Here is a 10,431-nt window from a genome sequence, read left to right as displayed (position 1 = left end):
GGTGCGCGCGCACCTTTCGTCGCGGGGGTTGCCACCCTGCGCGAAAGCCGCGTGGCTCTATTTTCAAAAATACAATTGCACAATTTGAGTATTACGCAATGACAAGCGATTATTTTTAATCTAATGAAACACGAGAACGGCGTTGCGATTAAGACGAAAACATAAGGAATGAACGAGTGATATTTCTTCTTCTTCTTCTTTTAGTACTACTATAAGTGATATTGGAATGCGTCGACCAGTCGCCCGCGAAGTTTTTTGCAGTCGCCCGCGTTTTACCGTGAAATACGAATCTCATGCTAAAATGTTTATTTGAACAAAATAACGATATAGGATTAACCAGTCAAATAAACTAGAATACGAATAGAATATTTATTTATTTATTATAAATCTTCCGTTGAAACATGATAGGCGTTACAGCTGAGTAAACACAATCAACTTTTAAGTAAGTAGTGAAATATCAGACTCAAACCAAAGTATGTAGATATATAATCAGTAATCTAGTGCGATTATATTATATATCACGATATTCATCCGCGAGATGGGAGAAATCTATAAAAACCTAATCTGTGATGATCGATAGGAATTGTAATTGTATAATAAACAATAATTCCAATATCCAGACACGATAAAAATTGAAAACCACTAGGATTCATATGGAATTCAAACACAGGTCTTTCAGGTAATACATACCAAGCCCGGCTAACAAGTCGATTGCGAAACAACGTATCAAAATATGTATTTGCTAATCCTGTTTGTCATTTATATAAATTATATCTAAGCATGTTAGAGATATTTTATCGCGTGGATTTTTATATTTGTGGAGTTTCTGTCATAATACATACAAAAGGATATATGGAGCGCCATCTCAATACGTTTCATGCTAAATTTTAATCTAATTTTCTTAATAATAGTTAAAATATGGTTAAGTACGTCATGTTTCTGACGCTAGTAACGAGCTTAGTGGGAAGGTGAAGGGAAAAAGTGGTCGTGTGGAAAGTAGGAAGAGAATCAGCATGTTGCCAGTTAGCTTTGCGAGCTGCGGCCTAGTGGCTGTTTATGTGCCACGCTGTCGCGGTTAAATTTACATAATAAGTATTAACGTTATATTGTTTGCTACTTATAGTGTATTTTATTAATAATACTTTTTAATATATTCATAAATAATACAAGAAAGACAAAAACGTATAATATATATTAAGATTTAATCTATTTTCTCGTCATGATTCAAGAGAAACATTAGTGTTTGATATGTGGCGCTTTCGTCACAATAACCAAGCAAAGGAAATTCGGAGCGCTATTTCAACACGTAACATGTTAAATCTGATTTTTCTATGAATAGTGAAACAAGGAAAAATAATTTGCAATAACTAAAATCTAGATTAATTACGCAACAAAGGATATTTTCAAAGTCAATCGAGCACTCTTTCCGAACGAGTTATCAAATAGCTAAAAAATACAAATCGTTTTGCGATGACGAAATTGTTAAAGAAACCTTTATTGAAGTCGTATATTCACCCTTTGCAAACTTCAAAAAGCAAAGTAAAATAAAAAAAAAAAAATTAATATACACACATACATATGTACAACAAAACACAACTATAAGTTGTAAAGAAAAAAATAGGAAAAAATTTAAATCAACACTTCATAAAATATAATTATTGCCGTGTTTTATTTTCCTTACAATTGGATCAATCGTCAGATGTCAGTGATATTGATTAATGATTTATTTTAATTAGAATGGTTTTTGCAGATTTTTTTACTAATGAATAACCGTTAAAAAAAAGTATAAATTTTACGTTACAACAAACACAGGGTCAATATATGACCCAAATCAGCAAAATCAAATTTCGTTCAACAATTTAGTGTTTTTCATGATAAAAAGTTTTCGATTTTAATATGAATTCATTTGTACCTAGCCTTCCTCTTTTTATTATCGATTAGCCCAGCGAGCTGAAATATGCCTAATATTTTGGGAATTTGATAGGTAGCTCGTGCCTATTTTTTATCTAAAAAGTCGATCCCGATAATAAACAAGTTGACCACCACTTTTATATACCGCTGGTCTTTTATGTATATTTACCTCTGAATTCAATATTAGACATAAAACTTTATAAAATATCAAATGGTGACACGTACTCTGGATGTCCGAGAGTTACAGCTCACGTATAAATCCATGTGACTACCTGAAGTCCATGTTAAACGTTCTCACAGAGCACAGAATGACTGTTCTGTGTCACAGACCGACGCGTTACTCGATGGCGAAATTTGTATTGACTTGATAAATTACACCAAAGCGGTACAATTCTCGAAATCCGATCTAATTCGTGACAAAAATGAATCGCTTACGACGCGGTCAAATGTGTAAGTTGTGTTATAGAATTATTCTACAACTGTCGCAATATAATACATCAGTGTTCATAATTACACTACTGCAATAAACTTTATAACGCATGTTAATTTGATGATATAATACCTTTTTCATAGTTTGTGTTTTAGATTATATGATTTTTCAATTGTTTCCTTAATAATTTCCATTTCATTAACTTGGGAGCCGCTTTTGAAAATCTTTTATAGATAATAAATTGTCTTGGGAATTCACAACACTCGAGAGATAACTAGGTCAATAAACAATATTAATAATTATAACCACTGAGCTATTATGGTTAAGAATAACCGTCGTTAAGATACATATAAAAGTATAGAAATAATTTCTCTACATTAATGGTAATTGTGCAATGAATATATACACGAAACTCGTTTGCCTGACCAAAAGTCCAGAGAAAATTTCTGAAGCATTATATTTTGTTCGACTTATTTATTATCTAGGCTTTGGAACGAGTTCAAGTTTTGAACTATTTTATTGAATACACAGTTTTACCGTTAATGTATTTTTGCAGGGTTTGAAAAGGGTAAAAATCTTAGGTTGTATAATTTTACATTTGATTTACTGTCTTGCATTATCGTGGTGAAAAAAGGTACAATGAAATATCTATTCAATAAATGTGACCGTTTTCTAATTGTATTTACATAGTACTTAACTTAATTTAAATTTAATTTTAGATGTGCAAAATACACCAAACGTTTTATTTTACATTTCTATATTTTATATAATTGTAGCTAATAGCAAATTATAAACATGAAAATGGCTATAAACATATAACATGTATTTGTATATTATATACATAATTTCATAATATAATAAATATGTTTGTAAAATTATTTATATTACTGAAATAAAAGTTCAATAAGAAAAGAAAAACTCTTTCACATAAAAGCAAAAACACATAAAAGCAATTTCATTCAAAATTATGACACATGTAAATGATGTAATTATGGCGGCCCGAGAATTAATTTTAGCGGCCTACGAACTTATTTTTGTTTTTAAAATGAAAATAAAAAAAAGAGCTTTAAAAAAAGTTACCTCAGACATTTTTGTTCAATTACCCAGGCATGGGGTATTAAAATAAATAAAAATATCTGAGGTGAGTTTTTTTAGCTCCTAACAGCAAAGGACATTTTGGCCCCCGAAATGCTTGCAAAAGAAAAAATGGCCCGCGGACTTAAAGAAGTGAGACAGCGCTGACTTATATAATATATTTTTAATAAAATTATTTAATTTATTTTATCTCATGGAGTAAAAACTCTATAGTTTTATTCTTTCTAATAACAATATTTAATACGTATGCAATTGTGCAACTCATTCATTTCGCGACATTGTTGTGAAAACATTTTAGAGCAATGGCAACACCGACGAAATGGCGCTAATTAAATTTTTCACATGTCAATCGCGAGGATCGGCGTCGTGTTTTATTGATCGTGCAAAATTTAGCACATCATAAAAACATGATTCCATATTAGATTGTCGCTAAAATATAAATGGATTAACTGTGGATGATAATTAATTATTCATGATCTGTGGATGATGTGATTTATTTTCAGGCTTTATAAGAATTTGGTTGTTTAATGAATGGTATTCATTGTCCATTGATTGTAATGTTTCTTTTAATAAGGTGACCAGTTTTTAAAAATATTATAGGACACTTAAAAACGGCCATTTCGGAATTTTGTTCGATTATGGATGCCACGAAAACTAAAAAAGTAGTTTAGGAAATTTTTGTTCATTAAAGGATCCTGCGACAACTAAAAAAAAAATGAAAGTAGGTATTTCGGAAAATTTTGTTTATTTGTGGTCACCTCGGATATTTTAATGTGAGGAGAACGAAGTAGGACAAAAAGAGGACAAACATTTTGAGGAAACGTCATTTTACTTATAATAATGTAGTATTTTAAGTTGTAAGGTGCTTTTTTCTAGAAATCTTATAAGATTTAATAGTTTCTCTGAAGTCGAAAAATCTTATTTTCAATATTTTGCTGCGCAGTTAATTAAATTAAATAAATTATAAATTAAAAACAACTCTTAAAAAATTTAATTTTTTTTTATTAAAATAAAATAGTATTTAAAATAAAAAAACCTAAAATATCTTTCTGCACGGGCAAATAAAGTGCATTTAATAATAATTATTATTATTTAAAAAAAGTCTGGAATTTTTCACTATGCGGCTTTTTTCAAGTAAATTAACGTTTTTGTGGGGGGGAAACGTAAAATTTATCGCTGCGCGTCCAATTATCCTAAATCATTTCTTTCTACACTTATACCACTAATCTAAATAGATAATATATGTTTCAGATTATGACATAAGTAAAACTTGTTCTATTCCATCAAAGTGAGCATACTATGTCATTAAATACATATGTCATTTAATGGTGCAGTTAAAATCATAAAAAATATTTATATATTACCTTTTGCTCTTAAAACACATGTATTTTATTATTTAGTCAGCATTTTAATAATAAAATACATACTATATTTTTTATGAAGACAATTTAATTGAGCAATATATAAAATATTTGTTATATAAAACGAATTGTCTGCGCATTACTGTGGGACAGATTAGGTGCGAGGAAGCTAACATTTGTTAGAACAGTAAACGTCCCATAAATAACTCTCTGCAACAAATCCTTTGCCGAATAAATAATCCGAAGATTTACCTTATATAAATTAGCAAAATATTTATTTAAATGCGCGTAACTCTTAAAATAATTTGCTGTTAAATCGCACCTTTTTGTTGAATCACGATGAGTTATATTGAAATATGTTCCTTATTACAAAAAAAAGTAAAGAGATTTTCCACTTTCCCTCGAATGTAATTCTAAAGTATTTTGTGAAATCTTTCTAGCTAGTTAATTTATATTATTCTAGAGTAGTAATAATATTACGACTTACAATATGTAATAATCCAATGGAGCATATCCAAACCAAATCTTAACTAATAGGAGAGCGCAAAAAAAGATTACCCTTTCTCAAAAGTCAAAAATTCATGGCAAAAGAAATAAAATCGTTTCGGCGCCGTCACAGTGTGAACGATCGTTACCGAGCGTTCCCACTGCGTTATCAAAAGTCCGTAGTAATATCTATAATTTTTAAAGCATAGTGTAATATCGAGGTGCAGACATCAAACATTTCATGAGAGATATGTTAGCTTTGTTTGTATTTGGGACTTGATTTAATGAAAGTTCTAAAACTGTAATTAGTTTTAGAACTTGCATTAGGTTAGGTTTGGGTTTGAACAGCAATTAGACGTTTCGCAACTGTCTAATAGTTAGATAGATATTTTATTGCAATATATAATTTCAGTGAAAATGTATTTGGACTTCATTAGTGAAAATATAAATTCATTGTAACATTTATACGTCGCATGTAAATAAATAAAAGTAAGTATGTAAATGTATATAATTTTACTAACACCTGCCAGATAATTTATATTTTCAATAATAATACATATCTACCGGTAAAATTGTAATCCGATTTTTCACTGAAATGACATATTTAAAAAAAATATTTTCAGGATAGATTCGAGACTGTTATTTTAGATTTTCTTATTTTGATTTAAAATCATAGACAAAAAGCCAGTGATCGTTTTTTTATATTTCCATTTTATTAAAATTCATAATATTTTATTCAATGAGATGCATTTTTCTAGCCAAAATAAAAGGGGGGGGGGGGGGCAGCAAATGTTTTGTTTTGTTTATGTAGGTAGTACTGCTACTGTTTCATAATTCTCAATTTTTTAAATATTACTTTTTTTACGAATTAGGGTGTCTTTTGTACACATCTATAAATAATGGATCAGTTACGTATCGAGATATAAATCAACTAACACCTCAGCTTTAATTTACCAGTCTTATCTTAAAGTAAGATTATAGGAAGGATAATATTTTAAGGACAATCTGGGCTTAATAACAATAAAAATTCACAAAAGAAAAAATTACTATGCATTTTTTATTCACAATAGGCAAATAAGAAATTCAGAATATGTTGACAAGTGCAAGCAAACGTTCATATACATACATACGTACATTCACACATACACAGACATGAATATAATAATGTATACACGCACGTGTACATGCACACGCACATACATATTAATATCGTTTTATATTTGATATGGTAAAATATAATAAATTTAGAAATGCAATATCTCTCTCGTAAATATATATAAATATACTTATGCATTTACATTGCAATATAAATAAAATCTTCTCTTAGAAACAACAACTAATTAAGACACGTGGCAATTACGTTTTTTTTTTCATATAATTCGTCAAGCGGCAAGCGAGAATTCCGTTTCACAAAAATGAAACCCGTACACCTTCTGCGCTCATTCCGTGCTGACATACATACATTTAGATTATTACATCAAACTCCCGAATGTGTGTGTGTTTGTGTCGTATGGATAAATAAACTGTGTGACACACCTATTTATATAAATATTTATACTTACGTTCAAAATACGGTATGTTACGTCTATAATATGTATTGCAGGTAAATATAGAGATTTATTATTCCTCCACATATAAATTTGGTTTTCTGCTTAGCTAGCAACAATTATTTACATAAATTGCTCTATAAAATGTTCCCTTACATACTATCGTCAAACTTTTTAAATTAAAAATACACCCATTTTAGTTATTTTAAGCACATTTTGCAAAGTTACAGAAGCTAGTGGTTTATTACGCGTCGCTTTTTTATTTTATTTTATTTTCGCATCTAAGCTCTACTTGGTCAGTCATTAGTGTGTTGTGTGTAAAGAAGTGATTCGAAATACTTCTTTTTTTATGCCATAACAATTCAAACAGTTGTATATACGTCTCGTAAACCTTAACTAATAGGTGTAGGACAACAGTTATTGAGCTCGCTAACATCATTTTACTTTTTTTAAATATACATAATAATAATAATAATAATATAACACTTCTACACATCATTTTGAGAACAGCTGATTTATATACATTTATATATTTAAGAACATCTTACCGAATCGATGACACGCATGCTTTTCAAATAGAAGTTAAGATAAAGCGGAGATGGCCTAGAGAATTGATAGATCTTTTTAATAAAACAAAAATGACTAGAATATAGTATTGATTAAAATTAACCATATGGTTTCCGAAATCCGATATATCAGATTCTACTACTTTGACGAGAATTGTCGGATACGACGTCATCTTTGAAGAAAGAATCGGATTCATTTTTAATGGGCTGTGTTTGATTCAGCGGCAAATAGCATTTTTTTTATTATGTAATACTTCGATATATAACATTAATTCCAAAAGACTCGGGAATTAAAGGGTTAATAAGAATCGAATATATAATTGAACAAGTACTGCACATTTATCGATGTCACACGGGTGTTTAATTAATATATAGAATAATGGTTTATTCTTAAAGATTAAAAATAACTTTTCATATAAATATTAGTTGATTCTGAAGCCATACTTGGAAAAAAAATTATTATGCATTCGATAAGTTCTAAATAGCGTTTGGGACCAAACCAGAATGTAAAATATCTGAGACACTGGGTCATGATAATATAAAACACACGAGTCATTAAAATTTTTTTAAGTCAGAATAGACTTATGGATTAAAATAATCGAAAAATTCCAATAAAAAACATTGATTTAGAAACATAAATATATCGACACATAAACAGGATTATTCATTTTATAATCCGTAAACCCTAAGCTGGACAGATTTAAAGACCATAATGATATCCAATTTTAGATGCATTTCTAAGATGAATTAGTACCGCGTCCAGACCATCTCCGATAACAGGTTATGGTGAGAAATCAAAATTTACAAAAGCGACGTTCGAGAATCGCACAAAATCACCAATCCTTGGGGACCACTTGCCAACATTGAAGCTTTTTATTGTCCACTATTACTATAATTTTCATTATACAAACATCTTGAAGTATTACAAATAGATTATATTCAACGCTGAGTGCCATCAAATCATAATAATATTTGTATAACATCGGTCGCAAACATCAGCAAAATTTGCACGTAAACTTATAATTAATGCGTATATATTATATTAATTTCACTTTTGAACCTTTGGTATACTCTCTCACATCATAATAATATATTTTTATATGTATATATACAAAAAATAATAATAAATGTGCAGTGGAGACCTGTGATTTATATTTAAAGATGCTGCATTTCAACAGCGGCTCCCGTCACAAGCCTCCACTGTACATATCGGAGTATTTTTATAATATTTTAAACGGAAATGATTACTTATTCAATCAGGCAGTCGGCAGTGTATATTCAATTTAAAGGTTTGAAAAAAAGCGGGTAACTATATAACGATATTCATACAAAAATAACATTAATATCTAAACATTGATTGGCTCGAGAGGCTTTCGACTTAACCGCAAGCTAATAAAGACGGTCTATCATTATACACATTTATCTGTGAAACGAAAATATATATATACATATTTAGATAATATGAAGCTTTACAATTCATCTATATGGGTCCCGCGTCATATAATCGATTCATCATAACGAAATCAATCTTCGTTTATACGCTTACATTCACAATATTTAATCCCTGAAACCAGCACGCTTAACAACTACGTATATAAAATTTATCGATACATAATCGTAAACCATAATCTATATAAATATGTAAACATTAAAACGACAAAATCATCAAATAGATATAAATTGCTTTTGAAAAATTTACATACATACATACGTCCAGGCGACATACAATTATATTAAATCAGAATCAACATTAAAGGAATGTCAAATTAATTAATATAATTTGCACAATTGAAATATTATAATGAGTTATAATAACATAATTATACGTTAAACATTGAATACTGATCACGTTGCAAATGTACATTGTTCGATTATGCGGTTATATAAAAAAAACAACTCGAGATACTAGACAACGAATACATATTAATAAAAGATTTAATATCACTTAATTTATGAGCTGCGTCTAATCAAAGAGATCCGTGTTAAGTTAGGTTTTTGTATGCTGGAATACGACGTGCCTCTAGTGTCGGGCTTAGAAGAGAACGTAGATTATCGCTATGGTGCTGTGTTAACGGTGACTGTAGATGCCTATGTGGAATAATCTGAAAAAATAAGAAAAAGAAGATAAAAAAATAATTTAAATATGTATTGATAGTAAATTAATACTGCCTGTTTTTTAATATAAAATACAACATTATTGTTCTCATGTATTATAAAATAAATTTAAAATAATTTTATAAAACAGGCATTACAACGATGCAGACATCAGTCTGAAACATTTATTTTATTACTATAGCTTACAATCAATATATGTCACTATATATCAATGGTCCACGAAAGAATTTTAGTGGTCCGCGAACAAATTTTAATATATTGACAATTTTCGTGATTATTAAAATCTTTTATTATTATATATACATATTAAATAGCATGTTCATTGACCAATATTTGGTTTCAGCGATGCAATTATTAAATCAAGCTATTTTTATTATATTTTTCAGCTGCAAAATAATTTAAGATTCCAAGATTTGTCAGTTAACGATAAACATTTGATAATTGTTTAATATTTTTCTAATAAAATTGCGGATCCACATTTACATCATAAGGATTTACATTTAATTGAAATTGACACCATGACCTTCTAATGCATTAAGAGCGATATAAATCCATTTATCAGTTTTTACGCTGCCGGTGTGGACCATACATGACAATAGACGGAATAAAATAATTCGAAACTGCATAATATATCAAATAAAAAAAACTAGTTGCGAAGTTGCCATATCTCACACTTGCTAATAATATTCAATGGTCTTTTTAAGCCTATTCAGATAACAGGTAGCGACCTGTTTAAACTCGAATACAATGATCATAAAAAAGTACATTAAGTGAATAAGCTAATATAATTCATGTAATTGTTTGTGATAGCAGGCTGACTATGTGTATAAAATCAGACACACAGTGCTCAAATTACGAACATAGTTTAAGACTTGCTTCTGACAACATATCAATAACTTCTAATTGTACGGACTCGAATC

The 10,431-nt window shown here is 29.3% G+C and overlaps 1 protein-coding gene across 3 annotated transcripts in view; it reads right to left on the bottom strand.

Moving 5' to 3' along the window:
* Positions 1-6,319: 6,319 nt before the first annotated feature.
* The window catches only part of LOC148235648 (protein Fe65 homolog), a 77,506-nt gene continuing 73,394 nt past the window's right edge, over positions 6,320-10,431 (bottom strand). For 2 of the 3 annotated variants that reach the window (XM_088184267.1, XM_088184269.1), the window contains one exon: positions 9,059-9,498. The gene's annotated coding sequence lies outside the window, so the exon portion shown is untranslated. Of the gene's footprint in view, positions 9,499-10,431 lie in introns of all 3 variants that reach the window. The other variant, XM_088184268.1, reaches the window with a different exon arrangement.

This window comes from Plectrocnemia conspersa, unplaced genomic scaffold (genome assembly GCF_051122295.1).
Source record: "Plectrocnemia conspersa isolate PC_06_02 unplaced genomic scaffold, ASM5112229v1 ptg000004l, whole genome shotgun sequence".
Classification (NCBI taxonomy): domain Eukaryota; kingdom Metazoa; phylum Arthropoda; class Insecta; order Trichoptera; family Polycentropodidae; genus Plectrocnemia; species Plectrocnemia conspersa.
The sequence above is the reverse complement of the archived record's forward strand: the minus strand, read 5'-3'. Positions and strand labels throughout refer to the sequence as shown.